Source organism: Phalacrocorax carbo, chromosome 1 (assembly GCF_963921805.1).
Source record: "Phalacrocorax carbo chromosome 1, bPhaCar2.1, whole genome shotgun sequence".
Classification (NCBI taxonomy): Eukaryota; Metazoa; Chordata; class Aves; order Suliformes; family Phalacrocoracidae; genus Phalacrocorax; species Phalacrocorax carbo.
In genome coordinates, this window is record NC_087513.1 from 209,802,048 (window position 1) to 209,824,544 (window position 22,497).

The 22,497-nt window shown below is 41.4% G+C and overlaps 2 protein-coding genes across 3 annotated transcripts in view; one reads left to right on the top strand and one right to left on the bottom strand.

Moving 5' to 3' along the window:
• Positions 1–22,497, bottom strand: part of PRSS23 (serine protease 23) — a 289,202-nt gene that overhangs the window by 62,537 nt on the left and 204,168 nt on the right. The gene's annotated exons all lie outside the window — the stretch shown is intronic.
• Positions 1–22,497, top strand: part of ME3 (malic enzyme 3) — a 130,839-nt gene that overhangs the window by 1,072 nt on the left and 107,270 nt on the right. The gene's annotated exons all lie outside the window — the stretch shown is intronic.

Sequence of the window (22,497 nt, forward strand, 5' to 3'; positions counted from 1 at the left end):
ATGAAGAGAAAAGCTTTAGGAGAAAGGTTTTCAACAAAGTCTGTAAGGTGTGTAAAATGAGACCCCATATATCCCCACCCTACTTTTCCATCCCTTTCCATAATTTGAAGGGGAAAAAAAGAACTAAATCTGGGTGCAAATTTTGGGGTCAAATACGTCAGATTCTAGAACGTTGGGTTTCAGCTTCTTGTATTAATATTGCTAGAAGTAACTGCAAATAAATTAATTACATTAAAAATAAGGAGGTATTAAACATGATACTGATAGCCGATGGGGCTGTGACTGCTTGTCAGCTGGTTGTTTTGTAGTTACCCAGTGTACAAGCCTCCTGTGTCACCTTCTGGGCTGGAGACTCTTTGGATCACAGCTCTTCATGCAGTATGTGGTGCGCTTGGCTTGCGTCTCCTGGTACCCTTTCAGCACCCATAGAGGTGCACCCCTAAGGACCAAGGCACACGATGACACAGGATATTACTCAATAGGCAACAGCTTTGTAGGCCATCTGGTTTGAATCCTTACACAGTGAATGTCTGTAAGACTGGAGAGAAGAGGAATTGCCAACTATCTCATAAGCGACAGTAATTCACCAGTGTTAAGTGGTTTTGATGGGTTTTTCTTTAGCATCTGGCTTATCCGCTTTGGTGTTTGATGATAAAGAGTGACACAGCTAATGTTTCTAGCAGTCTTATATAAAATCAGTTCAAACTGAAAAATTAATCCTTTGCCCTTTGCTCAGTGTAATACGATAATAACACACAAATGGTTGAACCTATCTCATGTTTTCTGACTACCACAGGAGCAGAGTTTTGAATGTCCCATTTGGTGATTTTCAGAACTTGAGCTTTTCTAAATTGTTTTCTCCCCTTTCAGTGAAAGAAAGTATTTCTCTAAGTCTGAATGACATTTTAGCCCATGTGGGTAGAAGGGAAGAAAACTGCTTCCTTTAGAGGTAAAATATATTTCCATGTGCCATGTTTAATTGGCTATGAGAAGTCTGCCAGCTCGTCTCCAGCCTGGGTGTTTGCTGTTTACGTTGTTATGTTCCTCTTCCAGTACAGACCTTACACTTGTTGATATAGTCACCTACAGAACATCCAACTGAGGACAGAAATGGCTGATAAGTGTTGTAAGAGATAAGGACCGCCTGTTTATGCACCTAGGTGACTAGTAACTAGTCATTAGTAAATGCTCAGGCCCTCTTTCCAAACTTTTCTAAACAGGTTTCTATTTCTCTGTTGCTCTTAAGAGTTTGTTGTAGTATCTAAGGAATTGACTGTCCTCAGCTGAAATGGGGTATTTCAGACAATTCCCATGTTGTCAGAGTATGAGAGATGGCCCTTTGGTCTGCTGTGCTGCAGTGGTGTAGGTCAAAATTAGGGATCTTGAGAAGTTTTTCGGCTGTCATACTCTCATCGCAAAGCAATTACCATTTACCTGTTTGGTAGGTAAATGTGGGCAAGGGGCCATTGCTGATTTTCTACAGCGGATCTTATTTTAAGCTTTCAACTGATCGAAGGCTGATTTGCAGGGTACAGTCGTTTCATCTCTCCAAGAACCTTTCAAAAAGTCTTTTAAAATGAGGGTTTGGCTAGCAAGTGTTTTGCTGCTTTATTCAAAGCCCTGGCTGGTTTTAGGTGAAGTTTAAAGTATCAGTCTAAAGCTGTGGAGTGTGTGGTATTTACTGAATAAAGAACCAGCAGAACCATGGACAGATTTACAGTCTGAGGCTATCGATCCAAGTCTTTGCTTGCTTACTAGGTCAAAGCTGCTTTGTGGAAGCCTTTCAGACTTAGAAGTCACTGCTGCCAGGTCCTCTGTAATACCCTAAATATCAGCAAAAGCAAGTGATGGAGGCAAAAATTTTGCAGTTATTTCTTCCCTTTCATCATTACTATGTGAAGTTGGCTTGTTTTTCTGGAGTAAAGGAATTAAATGTCTAAATATTGATCAAGGGTGTCAACGCTGTATTAAGCACAGATTGTAAATGAGTTATCTCCAGTTCTTAAATTATTTGACCACTCAATGCATTTGTATAAGAGCTTGCTTGACTAGCCATTTTGGGGAAAATTTAGGGGAAAAAACTGCCTTGCAGTTAAGGCAAGACCGGGTTCCATCTCTGAGACTGGGTTTGGTTATGTCTCAGACTTTCTGTGTGACCTTGGGGAAGTCATGTACAAGGAAATCTTGTAGCTTAAATCGCTGGACCGTAGGAGGAACTTTGAGGACAGAACTGGTTATGCTTCATCTATGCTGACGAGACTAAGTGCACTGTATTTTTTTTTTTTTTACTATTCAGGTACGGTTCTTCCTTCTGTTGGCAAGTGTCACAGCCCTGTCTGATCTAAGGGCAGGGACGTGGGGAAATGTCAGCATTCTTCTGAGGGCTATTTGCAGTCTTAAAAGGCAATAGTAGTTGTTCTCAGTTGACAGAACAGTCTCAGAAATAATAGGAGGATGAGAAACAGCTTGTCACGTGTTTTTGTGAAGTGCCTTATGTAGTAGTTCTTCTTTTCCTGCCTTTGTATGCTGCAAAATTGGAAAACCTAAAAATGTCAGATAACCACAGAGAACCAGTAAGAGCATTCTGTGGCGATCCAAGCTCAAGGTGGGTTCCAGGAGGATTTGTTAGACGATTGGGCTATGTGTCATTAAGTGACTTGCTGACAGGGCAGCAGCAGTGCTGGACTTACTGAGAAGACTGTTCTACTGTGGGGCCTCAGCCTCGGGAAAAGCTAAATCAACACTCAGATCCTGAGAGGAAAGATGGGGCACCTTCTACCCACTACTTTATTTATCAAAGTTGCCTTGTGTTTGGTGTGGTCAAGGCTATGTTGTCTCCTCTCTTGACGCTGCTGTCAGTTCTTATGATTTGTGCAGTTCTTGTCTCAGACATGATGGTCATGATTCCCCAGTTCTTCCAGGGACTCCATGAAATTCACATGCTTTCTCTGTGTTTTAACACAGACTGAGCTGGACAATTCCCAGTTTGACCACACACATTTAGGGACCCAAACATCTTGTCCATAATCAACTGTAATTTTGTTCATGACTTCAGATTGCCTCTAGTTCTGCACTGCTCAGTTGGAAGGTTGATGGCACTGCATCCGTTTTGCTGGAAGTCCTAATTTTGAGATAAAGCGTGCCTCTTTGGAGAATTGCCACAGCAAAAAGGCGCAGAGCTGGAGGTCACAGTTTGTTTCCAGAGTGGCAGGATATTGCTGTATTTGAAGGGCTGAGATGTGTAACAGATAATATGCTGAACTTTTCTGCAAGGTGCAATGTAGAGATCAGTATTTGGGGTCTTCTGCGTACATCTGGGTAACACCCTGCACTTTTCTGATGTGCGTGCATGCTCTCCATTTCTCTTCATGGAATGTGTTATAATGAAGTATCAAAAAAAAAAAAAACCCAACCCAAACAACCCAACAAAACAAAATTACCAGTCTGGATTTGTAAGAATGAAACTTTAAAGAGTTCCTCTGGGTTTCTGCAGTGTTTTTAGAATGTGCTGGTGCTCATGTCATTAAAATGCAGAAAGTTTGTTTGTCCTTCAGCTTTGAGGGAACGAGAATTGAGCTGACTTGAGGGTTCTTTGAACACAGTGTCAGTAATTTGCCTCTGCAGCTGGGAAGAGATGACACAGTCTTGCACCTGGCTGTACTCTGCAACTGTGGTGAAATGGGCCTAAAAGTAGCGATTTGTAAAATGATTGCATTTAAACAAAATTAGTAAAGAGCACAAGAATAGTGCATGTGAAATGGCAGTTGGCAAGGTCAAATCGAGGCAGGATTCTGTTTTCAAATTAGTAAATCTCCTCTCTAAATCCACAAAGTTTTATTTGTGCAACTGGAGTTTCTGGTTGTCTAGCTTTAGGTCTGGATATGCTTCCAACTGTTGAGGTGGGCACAGGGCTCTGAGCAGCTGTGTGACCCCCAGCATTTGTTAATTTACCATGTGTTCATGTTTTGCAAAGAGTATGAGGTGGGCAGAGTTTGGGAGTTCCCCTCTTATTTTTCAGGAGCCTGTAGCTATTCCAGCAAGTTTTTTTAGGGGACAAGTTCACTTAAAAAAAAAAAAAATTCCACTCAGTTACTAAATACGCTGAAACCACACCTGGCTTAGAAAGTCCCCAAACTGAAAATGATGAAAGGATGGGAGCATGCAGGGGAGAAGAGTATCCTATTTACCTGTGCCATTTACTCTTCTTAAGGTTTATGGCTGCTGCTGGAGACGGGATGCTCGTGTAGATGAAGTGACCTGATAGGACTCTCAAGTTTGTAGGGATATCAGGCATTTTCATGGCCAAGCCCTGCAGCACATGGGCCACTTCTGACCCAAGCCCAACCACAGCTGAGAGAGCTCTTTATCAAATCATGCTCCAACTCTTCTAGAGTTGAAACATGAGTGAGCTGGAGCACTACGCAGTGCGATGGGCCATCAGTGGCATCCAGGGCAGAGAGGTTGTTTTAATGTTTTTACTCATTCTTTATTTCATCAGCCAAGCCTAGGTGTATCACCACTGACTTTGCTGGAAGCAAACTCTGAGGACATGAGCTTTGGCCCAGTATTTTGGCAAACGTGGTAGTGTTCTGAAAATATGATTGCTCAGTTAGATTTGTTTTGGCCTTCATCCTGGCATGTGGAGTTTCATTTTTTCTTTCTTTGGTGTTAATGTCAAGCTTTTTTTTTTTTTTTTTGAGTCCAAAGTATCTTTTGGCAATGGCATTTCCTAATGTTTTCATACCAAAGAACTTGTCACTGGTGTGATCAGCAAACTAAGCCCAAACTAAATCTGCCCATGCTTCTGGTATTGGCAGCAGCTTGCAAAAGTCCCTTTGCTTCCCCAGCTTGGATTCTGGTTGCTCTCCCTTACCATAGTCAAACCAGGAGGCCACCTGCCTTCCTGTCCCTCTGCACAATATTTTGCCAACACTGTCACTCTGGGACGCCATTAATGCTTTGGGGGTAGAGGTCTTGTGGAAAAGCTTGGAGGTGCAGAGCAAGTCTGTTGCTTCCAAGGTGAGATGAGTGCTGATGCAGACCCTGCCTTGGTCTGTGTTGTACTAACTCTGTAACACGTTGGTCCTTGCTTTGCCTTTAAACCTTGTAAATGAACTGAGAGGTCTGGAAGTATAGATTAGGCAGCATTCATAAGTTTTGAGTTTGTGCTTGCAGTCACTATAAGTTATTAATAAAAATAAATTGGGTTTGGACCAAAATGCTTGTTTCTGTTTTCTGAGAAGTGTATCTTATAAAAATACTTTTAAAATTGCCTTTAAGTTGTGGAAAATCATCAGCTTGTCAGCTGCCTAAGTCTCTTTCTTTTTACTGTGACCTTTCTCTTAGGGAAGCCTTAATCCTTACACCAGGCATGTTTTGATAGAGTAGAGCCAAGACTGAATGTAGCTTTTGTTTTATAGGATGGACTAAGCTTTTTGGTGCTGGAATAAAAATTGCACTTCAGTAACACAAACTGTTTGATAAATAGCATGAACATTGATATTGTTGCAGTTAGAATGGATCTAGGGCTGAATGTTACAGCTCGTTCAGCATTCCTATTCGTTGTGTCTAGTGAAACGTGTGGCAAACCACCAGTTCATTACTTTAGAAGCATTGTGGATGTTGGCGGGAAGACTGAGCGTACTGGATGTGGGGCTGGTCCTGTAAACAGTCTTCACTCCGCTGACCTCGGCAGGCTTCAAGCCTTGCCCCATGTAAGTATCATGACATATAACTTGATTGATGTTAGATACTGCGTGCTGCTGTACGTCGAGATGAGTCATTGGTGCTCATCAGAATTAGTGAGGATTTAACTGGAGCCGCTGAAGGGCAGTGCTAATTCACAAGACGAAGGGAAGAGCAATATTTTGTGGCTTGGTTTTGATTTCAGATGGATTTGCCGTGCAGTAAGGTACCTACTAGAGATGGGTCTGGCAGCTTTGTAGTGCTGTGTGGCAGAGTTTGACCCCTGAATTTTTGCTTTTGGTGTGTCGTAGGTCTGGCTCTTGCTGAACAGAACTGGACCTAGAGCAAATTCTGTTTGATTTTTGGAAAAAGAGAATGTAAACTGAATTCTTCTTTAGCTTCTGTAGCAGCCATGTCCAGGGGAACACTCTAGCTGCTGTTACTGGCATTCGTTTAGAGCTGAGAAAGGAAAGAAGCAAGAGATGGAAGCTATTTAGTGACTCCACTGTTCTGATTTGAAGCCTGATGGTAAGAGAAACTGACTGCTCGGGATCCTGAGGTTTGCGTCTCAATGCACAATGTCCCTCCTTCTGGGGGGAGAGCCCTGCAGCTGATCGGGCTGTGTGACCTCTATACCTGAAAGACCCATAAACTAACACTGGCTCTCTAATAGGGTTTTACTTTAGTAGGAGCAGCATGTGGATTTTAATTCCTGTTACAAGGTGAGAATGTTTTATGTAAACACCGAGTGTCTTATATAACAAAAAATATGTTGTTTTACCAGTGCAACACATTGAAATTGGTGAGTGGCAAAATTTTTTTTTTTAGCCTTACAGCAGAAATAGATATGCAAGATCACCTTGTAAACTTACAGGATTACCTCAGTTGTCTAGTTTGACCCTTAATCTTGTATCTCTAACCACCATATATCTAGTTTCTGTTCTCTTTTCATCTGCCGACACAATCAAGTGCAGTATGCAATTTCTTAAAATCAGCACAAACTCCATAGCTTGCATATGCTGTGGGAACAGAACATAATAATTACAAATGGTACTGTATATTTTTTTTTAATTTAGAGCACAATAAATGGGATTGAACACAATAAGATGCAGTTTTTCAGTTTAATACATGGTAGTAATCTTTTGGCTGTACCCCGCTTGTCCCTTCATGTTCCCTTTCCCACCCCCACAAATAACTCTTAGTTTTCGTGGCATAATTTAATCAATTTTTTTCTCTTTAATAAGAAAGCATACTGGAACAAAGCACACATAGTCATCTTTCTATTTACTAGACATGTTTTGCTGAGGGGCTTGTGCTCCAGCTCCATGCCACACTTGTGAATACAGTGGGCAGAGATGTGCCCTCTGCTCAGAAAGAATTGGGCTCCGCAGATTTGTTTATCTGAGAGCCCAGTTGGATCTACCATAAGTGATGGCTGGTTCCTGTGAGCTGGGGAGAACCAGGATTTAATTCATGAACTTTTAGCAGACAACTGTGTTCTATTGATACCCCTTGATCAAGGGGGAAGTAATGAGTGTTTGTAATATTTAGGCTCCTCCAGGGCTTTGGGATAGTTTTCTTTCTCTGACTCGCTACAAGTGATGTGGATTTACCTTCCTGCCCCCCCCCCCCCCCAACTTGCCTGGCTGATGTGAGGTACTGTGCAGGCATCTGCTTTTGGCAGCTCTCCTGTGGTTTCAGTGTTTTACTTGTTCTTTGCTTCAAAAAGTACCACTGCCAGCACGTGCCCCTGTGCAGGCAGCACCCAGGTGTTTCTAGCACTGACCCCCTCACGGTGTTAGGGCCTGGAGTTCGATATGGGTGCTGCCAATGCATGTGCCTGCTGTAGCTGAAAGCTGGATGCTGCCCTGCCCAGGAGAAGCCTTGCCTGTACCTGTCTCTGACTGAATGCCATGCAGGAGTACAGATTTCCTGCTTTGGTGGTTTGTTGTAAGGTTATTGTGGTTTTGTTTTTGATTTGGGTTGTTTTTTTGTTTTGGATTTTTTTTTCCAAAGAAGCTAAGACGCAAATGACCATTTTAATTATCCTTGGGGTTCTGGATCCAGAAATATTCTTACACTGGCAAAACCTAGGAGAAAAGTCAGGCTGAAAAAACAAAGTTTTTACTTTGTCTCTTGCATTTCCTCTGACTTATTTTTCTGTCTTTTTCTCATGAACTTATCAGACCTGCTATCCAACCTTGAACAGCCTATTGTAGCTTTCACCCAAATAAATTCTTTTGGGACAGACTTAGCCTTAGAGCTGTTGTGAGCGGGTCAGACAGGCCTTGATGCTTGGGGAGGAACAAACACTGTGCTGTAATTCCCCCTCTTTCAATAAAAGGCTTAGCACAACAGCAAACTTGCCTACTTTCAGCTTATAATGTGCTCTAGTAGAGATAAGCATATTTTTCAACCTCCTCTTTGAGGCCCAGGGGAGACACTTGCTGTCTGTCTCCCCAAACAGTATGACATTTTGATAAATGACTTATGTATTGTCAGCCTAATACAATATCTTTCTTTAAAAAATGTTTTAAATGGCAAAGCTTTTTATAGTTCTGTAGCTGCCAAACACAAAACTCAGACATAAACTGAGCAGACTATGGTTCTGACAGAAAATAACACCAATGCAAAAGTTTTCTGCATATCAACATTTTCTGCTTCACTTCACTTTGCAGCTCTGTTGTGCATGTGTCCTTTTTCAACATGTGGAACCATGGAACCAAAACAGATTTTCAGTAAATTTCAGAATTGTGTACATAAAAAAAATTAGCTCCACATCTCAGCAATTTTTTTCTGTGTGTCTAGCTTATAAAGTGATAAGTCTGTTTTGTAGTATGCCCATATGGATTAGCTTTGTTCAGCCTCATAAAATGTGTAGTCAAGGCTTTACTGTGTTTCTCAACATAGGAAGGAATTAGCTATTTCAAATATAGCAGTGCTATGTTCTCCTGCATAAGACGTCTTGAACTTTAACTCTTTGGCTTGGCTAATGGATTTGTCACTTTGCCTAGTGGTTAAATTCATTATGGAATAATTCAGTATTTCATTATTAAACTCTGATTAATCTTCATTTGAAGCGTTTGATGTTAAATCTGCAGGTAATTTTAGCTGTGATGCTTTGCAAATGAGAGAATGGCTTATATGTGCCAAATCCTGTCATTTTTGGAACTGTTCAGATTATTAAGAATTTCTGTTGTCAGGATGGTCTAAGCATGTAAGCAGGACAGGGGCTGGAGGGAGAGATAATGTGTTTTATTAGGCCAGCTGATTGGGTGGGGGTGGGGAGACAGAATTAAAACCGTGTTCATAGCCCTTCTTCTAGCAACTCAATTTTAGCTCCAACTAGATCAATTGGTCCAATAAACAAAAAACCCCAACCCCAAACCCCTCCCTGTTAGCTGTTTTCTGCCTCGCAGGGAGTTAGATGTCTTCATGTTGCCATTTGTGTCTGTAGCTAATTGCTGGGGTAAAACAACTGCACCTGTAAACCAGGTCCCTTGATCACAATTATTGGAGGGATGAGGCCCTTCTCTCCCCTAATACTGTGTAAAGGTTTCTAAATCTAGCCATAAAATGAGGCAAATAACAAAAATTACTTGCTGAAGTGCTAAGTCTGAATACTGTGGAAAAAACCTAAATATAATTTAAAAATATACTGTATCTCCCATTGATTCCGATTATTTTTATTTGACCAGACCCTCTTTAAAAACAAAAAAATGCTGGGAGAGCAAACTATTTGCGCTCATGCGATACGCACCAAGTCTGAACTCCAGTCAACACTGTTGTAGGGAAGAGAAAAGGTTGTACAATGGTTGCATGAAGGAGCATGAAAGACACTCACCATTGTACTGGCATAGCTTAGTACTTTAGGTAGGTAGTGGGTGAGAGACACAGTTTGAGCAAGAGGGTCTGAAAGTGTTTGAAGTCCTGAGGATGTTGGGAAGAAGAGTTGAAAAGTCGTCTCTTCCCGCAGTGCCTAGCAGGTGGCTTGGCTTGCGGGGTGAAAGTGTTGGAAAGCGATGACAAATATGGCCATGTGCCCCAGGCAGGTACAGCTAGAGAAACTTTCCAAGCGTGAGTTAATGCCAATCCTAATGCAGAGTGGCTGTGTTCTGCAGTGCCTGCTACTTTATACTCACAAGTGAATTTGCTTACGTTGGTGTGTTATAAGCTTGTCAAGTAAATTGCATTCAAACACAAACTCAGTTGCTCAAAGGTAATAAAACGATTTTTTTTCCCCTCCCAAGTTTGGAGGACTTTCAGTGCACGTAGCGTTGGAACTTGTTTCTCACTGCACACACGCAACAGATTCCTCTTAGGTTTGGTGCATTGCCCAGGTTGTGATGTGCAGCAGTGTTTATTAGAAGGAGACGTGTGACATGCCTTTCGCTCCATGTGCTGATGCCAGCAGCTTTTATTGGCTTATGTCTTGAGGGGGGAGGAATTGCTCGCAACAGCACAGAGGTTTCGCTGGGCATTGCTCTTTGGTTTCTAAGAGGCAGCATAGGCTTAAGCCATTGGGAGGTTTTCTGCTGATTTCAATAAATTTTGCATTGAGCCTTTTTTGGATTTAGGAATAAGCAACTGTGTTATTCAAGATGTGAGATTATTTGATCATAAAAGGATAATCTTAAAGATATCATAGTGTGAAATTTCGGCGATCTTGCTCTGGGAGTAGATTGTAATTAAAATGGAAGCATATGTGAAAGATTATGCTTACTACTTGTTTAAACCAAAATCTCAAAGCAAAAATGGAAGTTGCCAATATCATCACTTTCAACTGATACAGATTCACATGAAGGCTCTAGCTGCTTCCATAGTTTTGTGTCCCAAAAATTGAAACTGTTTTTTAGTACTCTTTATTTTAGCATTATCTGTCCAAGCTCATTCATCTTTCTTATGAGCTTTGGAGCAACCCATCCAGTGATGCCTTTCCAAAGCCAAAAGCTGTCCTCTGGCATGCAGGCAGGAAGAGTCGGACTTCTTCACAAGAGTTGCTGGAGGGAAAACAAGGGCACTAAACGCGATATGTTGGAGAGCTTGAAGCTCTCCTGCAGAGTTCTTGCAGCTTAATAAAATTTACAGAAAGTGCCTTTGACTTGTGACATTCCAAACGTCCATTGGTCAAGGGTAACTGGGATTATGAAACCAGAATAAATGCGTAATTGATGCTTGCTGAAACTGGGCCACTCTCCCTAAAGGCAAGTAATTGTTTTGGATTTAACATCTTAACTGTATCTGAAGTTATGAGATAACAAAGTCATTTATCATAGAAATAGAAAAGAAGTGATGCAAAGGTGCTGGAAGGCAGCAGCAAGACTGGCTGCTGCTGGAAAATAGGTTTCGTGTTTTAATTAATTGCATGTTAAAGATCAGCTTTAATGTCTGTGGCTGTGAGAGTGCAACTGTAACCAGATCTTGTTGTTTTGTACAAGTGCCTTTCAGGTTTCTCTGCAAGGTCAAATGTGCTATTGACTGGCAGCTAGAATGCTTTGCTTGTAAGAATGTAACTGGTATTTGGTGGAGTTGCAAAATAAGTTTCCCACTGAAGCCAAATATAAAAGCCTGTGACAGTCCAGCAGTTTCACTTCCTGCAAAGCTGGAAGCTCTTGTTGCATTTATCAGGACTTCCTGCAGGGAAAGAGGGCTATTAATCTTGTTTGACTTACAGAATCATAATATTTGCACTGCAATTTGTAATACAGAGCAAGAAGTTTTCAATTAGTATTTCCTGAAGAATAGCAAATTCAGTAAAGTGGATGCTTTTAACTTTTTACTTTTTGTCAGAGAATAAATAAAGCACCTCACAGGACCTTAAATGTTCCACAGTGTTGGAGTAGGAAAGAACAGTGAAGGAGGTTACAGATCTACAAGGGAGCAATGAACAGCTGAAATCATTCTCGTGTCTTTCTCAAAGTCTTTGCCTGGCATCATCATAGTTAATCTCTGAACTGTAGTAATGTATCAAGTGTGCTCATGAGAGGCATAAACCTCAGTCGTCTTGATAAAATAGTCACTTGGTCACTTTACTGCTGGTTTTAATTTTCCTAGTGTTACAAAATTGTTCTCAAAGTCTGAGCTGCTTGCAATGAACCCTGACTTGGGGCCCGACCCAAATTTCCTTGAAGTCTTGGGAGCCTCTTCCCTTCCAGGTCTATAGTAATTTCATACCATGGGACATGCTTTATGTCTTTTCAAGAGGCTTAAAACTTAATTTTGAGACAACATTGCTTTTTTCTATTCAGGCAGAAGAGCGTTGCAGGAGAGGTGAGGCACTTGGGCTGAGGAGCTTCTGGTATGTGAGAGTTTCCAGATCTGCAGTGCGCACATATGCATATGTCCATGGCGGTGGGACCCTGTGGACATATGTTATTCTGGGCATTGCAAATATTCCCCATCTCCATTCTGGATGAGATGAGGCACTCCTGAACCTTGAGTGTAAGGAGATCCCAGGGTGACTCATTCACCCACAGACACCTGCACTGTAAATGTCTAAAGCAGCTGAGATATGTTCATGCTGTGAATGGGCACGTACTGGATGGCTTGTGCTGGAGTTGCTACTATTTGTCACTGATGCTTCAGGTACTCTAGCAAATAATTTTCCTTCTGTGCTTTAGTGTGCCCATCTTTGGCCCAGAGCATTGCTACACAGACCTCCTTTACACAGTGGTCTTTGAAGACTGACTTTGTCCACCTGTTTGTAGAACCTTATAGGCAAAAGGATAGGGGAGGCTTAGACTGGATATTAGGAAAAATGCCTTCACTGAAAGAGTGGTCAGGCATTGGAACAGGCTGCCCAGAGAGGTGGTGGAGTCACCATCCCTGGAGGGGTTCGAAAAATGTGTAGATGTGGCACTTGAGGGCATGGTTTAGGAGACCTGGGGGCGTTGGGTTGACAGTGGGACTTGATGATCCTAGAGGTCTTTTTTGACCTTAATCATACTATGATTTTACCAAAGGACAAACAGTGCAACAGCAGCAGCAACCAGTTCTTTTGGACCAGTTTCTTTGTATTCCCTGTTTTTGCTTACTGCTATTTTCCTCGATGTGGCTGGAGATCCTCCCTTTGCTCAGAAGAGATGGAAAGGGGGGCAGAGAAGAAAGATGAAAATGGGTAATAGAGGGGCAAGTGCAGAAGCTCTCTCCCATGAGATGAGGAGGAGGCTTTATCCAACCTGAATTCTGTTGCTTCAGCACATACTTTAGTATTAAAGATAATTAAGGTATCTCTGAGGCTGAGGTCTGTTTTCTGCCCAGTGTCTTGTATGAAGCAGGCAGAGACATTAAGGGTTGCTGCTCCTGTGCAGAGCCTGAGTGTGCAGAATGCCCTGGCAGTTTGTAACTTGGTGTGGGAGATCCTGCCTCTAGTTCAGATACCAAGTTTTCACACTTCCCCTTACCGGTCAGTGTCCCCTGAGGTTTGGTCCAGCAGTGGTGAATATTTCATCTAAGCTGTTTGTAAGACCAAACTGTCTATTGTCCAAGGTTACCACAAAAGCCCCTCTCACTGGCATTCATTAAATATCACAGATTGAAAATATCTTCTTTTTGCATGGCATTAATCTTTGAGTGCCACGTGTGCTTCCTGGTAATGGATACTGTGTGAGCACAAAAGGGAGACACCAGGCACCTTCCTGGGATACTTTTAACGTTGCTGTTATATGCATAATTTAAGGTTTAAAAATATCACCTGGAAAGCAATAGGTAAAATTTTGTATACCAAGAACTTATATTCTTCTGTCAAGGGTTGGTGTTTATTTCCAGGGTTCTTGTGTTTGTAGCCAGGATTTCCCTGAGAAGAAACATCAAGTACCTCACAGTGAGACTGATGTGCCAAGGGTGTGCTGGATTTTTCTCTGCCTATTTCCATAGCACACTCATGCTGCTTCTGGGTAGGGCATTTGCAGAGCTCTGACGTGTCCAGATGATGAGATTAACTTGCATCTGGGAACTAGAGGGTTGATTCAAGTGCATGCTATGGCTGTACATCTGTGATTGCTGGGCATCCTGCGTCTGCATATAGTACATATGCAGGGGTCTCATCATCCTGTGGATGCACTGTACTTACTGACCATTTACAGAATAACTCTGCATGTAAGACTAGCTCTGAGCTGGCTTCTGGACTGTCAGAAATCCTGGGGCAATGGCCAAAATCCTGATGCATTTCCCCAGTAAAATATCTAGGTGGAAAAAGAGAACATGTCTTGAGATGCTGGTACTTGAGAGAGCAGATCTCAAAGTTAATTCTTTAGAGAGGAGATCTATATACATGTTTGGTAATTCACCTGACAAATATGAGATAAAGAAAAAAGATACTAGAAGTTGTAAAGATACTTGTTTCTTAGTTTGTGGAGCAATAAATATCTTCATTATCTAGAATGCATTACTGAAGTTTAGAATTTTCTCCAACTTGAGCCTGAAGTGGAGAGACATGACTCTCTCACTCCAGTGAGACCATAGTTAGACACATCATCCCTGGCTGTGGTTGCCAGATTGTGGCAAATATAGGAACTATTGAGTTCGAACATCAAGATATAGGGAGAGAAGGGGAAAAAAAAAGAAAACAATGAGAATGGGGAAATTATTTGTGGTTTGTAATTTCTTATTCCTCATTCTTGGAGGTATTCAGCACATATTATGTCTTTCAAGGCATGTATCATTCAGCTTCTGCTTCCTTTAATGAGATTCATTCAGGGCATTGAAGTTCAAGCTGCTGGAGTCCTAACGCGCTTGCTGCATTACATCTAGTGCTTTTGAGCTTCATTGTGCTTCTTATCAAATTATTATGGACGGTGGTTTCTGAATCATTCTGGTGTGCATTTAAGAAAGGATCAAGCAGTCGTGGGCATCATTAGTGTGGTATGTTTCGTGCTTAGTCTCGCAGTGCTCTTCTGAGAGGGTGAAATGGAGCTATTCTCACTTCAGTGGAGAACTGAATTTAGCTTGCCCAAGGTAATGTGGGATGTTTGTGGCAGACTGAGCAAGCGAGCGTGAGTCTCTCCAAATTAACTTCTTACCAATTCAGCCAGCGTACCTGTCTGCTCAGCTGTCTTATCACAGTGTCTTTTATCTATACCAGCAATGGTCTCAAAAACAGCCCGTTAGAAACATGATATATCAACAGCTATATCTCATACATGCCTTCAAATATGCATAGTTTTATAAAATGAAAAGCATTTTGTGAAATATTTTCCAGAAGTCATGTGCAAAGGAAGCAAGCACTAATAAGCAGCTGTTCTAGGAAGGTTTTTAAATTTTGTTTACTAGAACTCACTTCATTTTTTCCATTAATAAGCTTAGTTAATCACTTAAAATTTCTCTCTTTATTATGTAACTGTTCAGAACTTCCAGTCTCACTGTTTATAAGTTTACAGGTATTGGCATTTGTAACTTGAGGTAAATACCTTGTCTATGTTACTAAAGTAATAATTCAAAGAGAGAACCAAAATAGAGTAAGTACATATGCTTAAAGCTAGTGGGCCAGAGATCTGGGTGTGGTGTGTGGTCCTCCTGTGGCTGTTGCTTAAGCATCTGATTGGGCAGATGCTACAGTGATTTCATCAAAACCGAGAGATTATTGGCTTGACTTTCCTCTCATTTTATTTAATCACAGAATGGCAGGGGTTGGAAGGGACCTCTGGAGATCATCTCATCCAACCCCCTGCTTGAGCAGGCACACCCAGAGCAGGGGGCACAGGAACGTGTCCAGGCGGGGTGTGAATGTCTCCAGGGAAGGGACCCCACAGCCTCCCTGGGCAGCCTGTGCCCCTGCTCTGGCACCCGCACAGGGAAGGGGTTTTTTCTCATATTGAGGTGGAACTTCCTCTTGTTCCAACTTGTGTCCATTGTCCCTTGTCCTGTCATTGAGCACTATTGAAAAGAGTCCAGTCCCATTGTCCTGACACCCACCCTTTAGATATTTATAGGTACTGATGAGATCCCCCCTCAGTCTTCTCTTCTCCAGGCTGAAAAAACCCAGGTGTCTCAGCCTTTCCTCATAAGGGAGACGCTCCAGTCCCCTGATCATCTTGGTAGCTCTCTGCTGGACTTGCTTAAGCAGTTAATGACACCTTCCAGCAAATGCCTAGGACTAGATCCAGAGCAGATTGAATTTGATGGAAGGAAATGAGTAAGTTAATCCCTTTGCAGCAAAGTATTCAGAGTTATAGCCTTATTGGCTTCATATTGTTTAAGAAAGTGCTTTGCTGAACTGGGGCATAGGGGTTTTTTATTTAGTATCCCACTGCTGCAAGACTGTGAGTGTCTTCTGGCCTAAAGGCTCTCTGAGGAGTGGCTTTACAGGAGCACAGCTGGGTTGTGAACAAATGGTGATATGCTTCTGCTCAGCATTCAGAGGGAAAAGAAACAAAAATAAAAACTAATAGTATATCTGTATTGGTGTGTACCAGACAGAAGAAAATCAACTGCAAAGTCTAAATCAACTTGCAGAATGAGGTTCAGACAGCCTATAATGTCTCCAGTTGGAGTTTGCTTTATTAAATAAATAAGAAGAAAAACAGGTCACAAATGGCCTACGAAGTGACACAGTCACTTCAGGTGTTAAAACTTCTGAGTGCTATAAATTTGCTCTCAGCCTCACACTGTTTTGGTAACATGAAACTTTTTCATTGATTCACTTTCTTCTTTTGATTTAAGAGAGGAGGACCAGAAGAGTAGTGGATGAAAGCAAAGAAGAAAGTCCTGAAGCAGTATGACAGACCCATATATGAGTAGTGGTCTTAGATCCTACATTCTTTAATGCTAGTGTAGGAGTTTGGCCTGTCCTTTCCAGGTACTATGCAGTAACGAGCAGTTTGATTACAGTATGATGGATTAAATAGACACAGTAAGGGTGTTTGGAGCCAGGGTCTGCCCCCAAGCCATGGAACACAAACCGGTTCTTCTCCCCACATAGCTAGATCTTAAATTTTGGTTCACTTCGTCTTGGTGCAAAAATACATATTCTGATATATTTGCTGTTCTGGTTGACAATTTCCTTGGCTCAACTCCCCTGTTCCTAGGTTTGGGACATTAAGGAAAACAAAGTGTAGCAGTAACAAAGAACATAGTGTGGACTACTCCTAAGGTTTGGCAAAAGGAATAAAACCTCACAGCTGTGGCAAACGTGGTCTCTCTTCTACATACCGGCCCCTTTACAAGCAAAAATTCCTTTCTATTTCTTGAAAAGAAAACTGAGATCAGCAACATTGTGTAAATGTTCGGGGTTTAATCTTCTAGGTCCTTAGGTGCAGTGCTTATAGTCCGGAAGTGGAATCCTATCTCCCTGATCTGTACAGAAAGACTTAAACCTGGTAGCAGGTTCAGGATGATGCACAAATTCTGAGATCTGGTGGGAAAATTCAGTGGTAGAAAGATTTGTGAATAGTATGAATGTGGATGACCAGATCTGTGTAAAAAATACTTCAAGGTATGGATTTTCAGGGAAGACAAAAATAAACCCAGAATGTTGGCTTCATGCTGAGACTTGGCAATGCTGTTCCAAGATAAATGTAGTTTAGAAGTTGGGAGCTTTTGAAAAAAAATCTAATTTTTAAAATGTCTTTAAGTTATTCAGGTAAGCTCAAGATTTGCAGAACTGCATTGTTTTGTCTGAGGATAAAAAGGCTTGGAGAAACATCAGGGCAACTTTTATGCAGAAGTTTTGACTGAGGGCAGTGTAATTGAGTGGGGAGGTACCTGATTCTATAAACTTATATGTAATAGGAAGCTAATTTAAAATGTGCAACTGCAGGGGCACCCTTCTGCACTTGCCACAGCGTTTTAATCTGAAGGAAGATCTTGACAGGTACAAAATATACATCCCCAACAGCACAGGATTTGAGCAACTTTAGTGTCATTTGGATACACATCAAGGTAGAACTTTACATGAAATTCGTCTGAAACCACTTCTCCATCCTCCCCTTCCCCCGCCCCACCTCGCCCCCCGTAAGCAAGCTACATGCATGTGCCTAGACCATGATTTTTGGCAGAATATGGCCTCTTTATTCTGAGTTCTAATTTGCCCCTGCTGTTCTCTGAAATTAAAACCTTCTCATTCTCCTGCAGGAAGAGGCATTGCTACTGCCATCTGCAAAATATCAACAACATCTACATCATCCTAAAACTTCTCTGACCTCTCAGAATATGATGACTTTTAAAGAATGTTCAAAGCCGTATCCTTATCTTCTGTTAAACACTGAAGTAAAGAGACTGGATATATCTTGTCATGTAGCCAGTTTAAGGTGGACATCAGTTAATTTACAGTGTTTCTTGTCAACCATTAATCTGTGTTTCTGTTCCTGTATTCTGGTGATAGAAAAAGGCCGTGTGTATCTACTTTGTGTTAACCCATTATTTTGTGGACTTCTGTATTTTACAAGTAACATTTCTGTGAATCGATAACAGCTTTTAAGCGCTGAGCTTTCAAGAGAACTTTCTGGATGTATTTGCACAAGCCATGTCTTTTAGAGCTCTCCTTTTATGAATATTAGATGTAGATCATGAATGGAAATTATTGGGAAATGCATTCATAGCTTCAAGCCTGAAGCTGCTTTTAGTGGATGATCTCTAACACCTCTGAGAAAAGTGTGAAACATCCTATGCTGCTATTAACCTTATTTTGAATATGACATACATGTCAAAAAGAGATTTTAATATAACAGTGGGAGGGATTTTTTACCATCAGGAGTACAAGGTAAGGAGATGAGAAGCAAAATCTCTGTTCTGTAATAGAAGGAAGATTTGGTGTGTTGCCTGTGTCTATACTGTACTCAGGCTGGCTTGGAGGAACACAGGTCCTGGTCGGTCTGTTTATCCTTGTAAGCACCCAAACCTCAGCTTGTTCGTGAAATTAAAAGACCCTTGTGCAGACTCTTTCAAGAATAAACATGTGGTCTTCTCTGTTGGCATCAGGTCTCTGCAGAAAAGGATGAGAGAGAGAGGCATCTGAACCTCACAGTGATCTGCTACTCCACAGCAAATGGATGTGTGCTCGAGTGTATTGTAAAGCACAACTCTGTACTTACTTCAGATCTTTCCCTGGTCGTAGCAGCCTGATCACCTTGGAAATGCTCCCTAGAGGCCTTCTGAGGGTGAACAGGATGGGCAGGTGGTAAAACAGGCTTTGAGCCTGGCTTTATAGCAGTGCTTAGAAGACATTGTAGAAGTAGGTGGTATTTCTGTTTCTGAAATTCTGTATTGTGAGCATATAGCTACTTTAATTGCCCACACTTAACAGAGTTTTCTGATGCATCTAGAAAGACTTCAGGAGAACATCTGATTTGAATTTGAACTGAGGATTTTCCATTAGAAATACCTGTTTGTCTTCTCCATGCTTCATGAGACATCAGCTTTAGGTAGGATGATGGTGTTAAGAGATGCTTGTAACCCTCTATTTTAGGGGGTAGGTATTGTAGATAACGTATAAGCTCTTGAGGAAATGGTGGCTATAAGGTTTTTGAAGCTGTTGGAAGTCTGTGTGTGTGTGTGATATATAGGAAGGCTGTAGCTTGATCTCTGCAATCAAAATCAAATATGATGTATTACCCATCTTGACATCCAGGTAATCTGCCGGATCTCAACTGTTTTGTGATCACTAGTAACCTTCCTTGGACTGTTAATTGACGTGTACATCCTAACGCTCATTTAAAACTACAGCTGCTGAGCTGCTTTGCCATGTGAGCTAGTCTCAATGACATGATTAAATGTTTGCATTCATAATCTGGTTAGTGTCTCTTAATACAGGCTTTATTGCTTGAGTTCATCTCTGTCTCATGGGAACACTTCAGTCAACACTTTGTGTGAACGGAGGTACTTCAGACGTTGCGTGGTACTGGATTCCTGCTGATGTATGTCATTTAGGGTTTCTTGAGTTTTTACATCAGATGTAGGCAGTATCTGTACTTACAAATTAAACATACCCAAGACCGCTCTTTGTCACTGAGGCCAGCTGCAAGGTCTGCACGCACACTGCTAAACTCCTGTCCTTCAAAACAGTGGGTCTGCTTACTGGGTCTGGTCTGTGACCCATCGTCATGACCACGACTCCCAAATGGCCAATCCAGGAGTCACCAATCCTGTAAATAGGACTGACTGCTCCAGAAGTTTGGTTTCTAACTGTTACTGGGAGACTTCATAGGTTTTCATTTAAAATATAGTATTGGTAATTACGGCTTTTGATAATCAGCAGCTGTTGCTTGCTTATTTAATTATTCCCCTACAGTTGTTTTTAATATCATTCTGTATGAAACTGCAATTCTCCTTTCAACATCAACAAAAGTACAATTTAAGTTTTTGTTAGAAAAGTTTTCTTTACACCTCAAATTAAAGACTAGGGTTTTAGTTCCACAACTGATTTACAGCTTCTCTGTAGTTTTTCATTTCACCTTACTATTTCCATTTTTTAAGCTGGAGAAACATTTCTTTCATACTGCGCTTGTTTTTTTTGGGGGGTGGGGAGGGGTGGGGAAAGATGTAGTTGGTTTGGTTTTGTTTGTGGTTTTTGTTTGGGTTTTGGTTTTTTGTTTGTTTTTAACATCAGTGATGACTCTAGGGTTTAATTTCTTTTGTAACATGCTTTCTGCTTAGAGACTGGTATATGAATCCCTTTATGAAACACTTCTGGATAGAAGTAGAGTTTCTTTTTAGAGCAGAATCTATATCTAATCCTGTTCTTAAAATACAAAAGATGCAAATGCATTTCACATTGCCTTCCTGTTCTTGATGCTGTACCTCAGTTGTGCTGTTATGTCTGTTTCTGTTCCTTTGGAATAGAATGTGCAAATGATGAACTACTCCTTTTCCATTTTTCTTTTTTGGTGACAGCATCTTACTTTTAGTCACCAGTTTGTAAGTCTTACTAAAGCTTAGAATATGGAAAAATAGTGACCCCTGTGAGTGTCAGTACAACTCCGCTTCCCCAGACCTCTGTGCCCATACCTTTTCAGCTTAACTCCTGTGTGGTCTGTATGACAGCTGCTTTCTGATTGACTTTTTTTTTTAACACTAGTCCACAGCAGAGTCAAAGAGCTGAAGACCTACTGTGCAATAAACAGGGATTTTCCACCCATGTTTTTAAGGAATTCTTTGAAAATTGTATTTCTGTGGGCTACCTCAACGTTGGTGAATCATGCGGCACTAAACCCACAAATTACAGCTCGGTTAAGAGGCCTAGAATAAACAAAAATTTCCAGTATTTGAAAAAGAATTTGTGACCCTGAAAGCCTGTCCATTTCCCCCACTGTCCCCCACCCCCGACTGCATTGCTTGGCATAGCCAAACTCAATGGGAATGATTGTCACATGCCAGGAGCTCATAATTCTGATGCTGAGAACGGTCGCACATATGGTTAATCCAGAAATGGTTAATGCATTTGCTGAGCAGCTCCAAGTGGAAAGTTGTTCATTGCCCCGGGACGGTACTTTTCTCATCGACTAGTCTCTCAAGACGAATAGTCTTTCATAATGATTATTAGTATGAAAGCTGAGAAAGTAATTGCAGATAACTTTATACAATTACATTGATCTTAGTTTTCAAACTTTATTATACAAAATATTTAATTCCATAATAATGTCTTTTAAATCTTGGGTTCTTAATTGATTTGCACTGTCTAATTATAATTTATCATATGTTGCTTGCTGCTTCTCCTCTGAAGTGGGCAGGGAAGAATGATGAACTAGAGCCTGCTTATGAGCTCTGTTTTCTGGAACAGGGTTGCTTAGAACCCCATGGCTTCTGATGATTGCCAGTACTCCTAGATTTTCCTGGCCAGATGATGGAAACGCCCTCTTATCTGCAGCACGTATAAGGTTTGTGTGATTGGAAGGTACATACAAAAGGTTTCCATAGAACTATCTGGGTAGAAGAGGTCCCAAATAGGAGGCAAGTAGACTGATGGACCTTTAAAAAGTAGTACTTCATCAACCCAGAATAAGTAAGGACTTGTGTTTCATTAGCAGTTTAGCATCCTTTCGAAAAACATACTCGTCAAGGGAAGTGTCTTGGATGGTGGTCAGTAATCAGGTAATTGGTGTTCTGGAGTTAATGAACCAAATTCAGAGGGAGTTTGGAAACGTAGGTCTATCTTGCTTCACAATTGTCCCTTTATACTGTGGTTTGTTTGTTGCTTCATGCTTTACGTGGACATGGTAGACTCTTCCTCACCTTACTGCAGAGACAATCAACTTCAGCAAGGCTGGACAACCAGATTGGACCATCAGAGACTATAAGGTCTTAAACTGCTGCAGCAATTTTCTTCAGGGCCTTGTGACACACGTTCTACCTTAAAGCAAATGTTCATGCTTGAACATCCAGCTTTACCACCATAGTGGTTAACAGACCCTTAAAGGCCCCTCATCTGTGTTGTGGCGCAACTCCTTCGATGTGGGTGTTTGGGTTTTGAAAGGGTTTGCTGCATTTGTGAGCCCTGAAGGGGTTCTGCTCATTTGTAGAGTGCTGTGAAGTCTCCTTTCTACAAATACAGGATGTGTTTCTGTATAAAAAGGGAAAAGACTTTTTTGGGGTATTTTTTGCAGACAGGTCTCACACTCATTAAACACCAAGAAAAGCCTGCTGTCTTTATGCTTAGCAAGGCTCAGTTCGGAAGCATTGCCAGGTGTAGCGTAGGGTTTCAGACAGATCTGGCACGGGGATGGGGATCTAACTGAATGACGCACGCTTCTTCTGAGCGATGCTTCAGAAAAGCATTCAGTTCTTAAATGTATTAAGTATCTTTCAAGAAGCACTGCACTGTGGTTTCTAGCTTCACAAGCTTGTGAGACATCAGTTTTGTCTTGTCTTTATCTGAGGGAA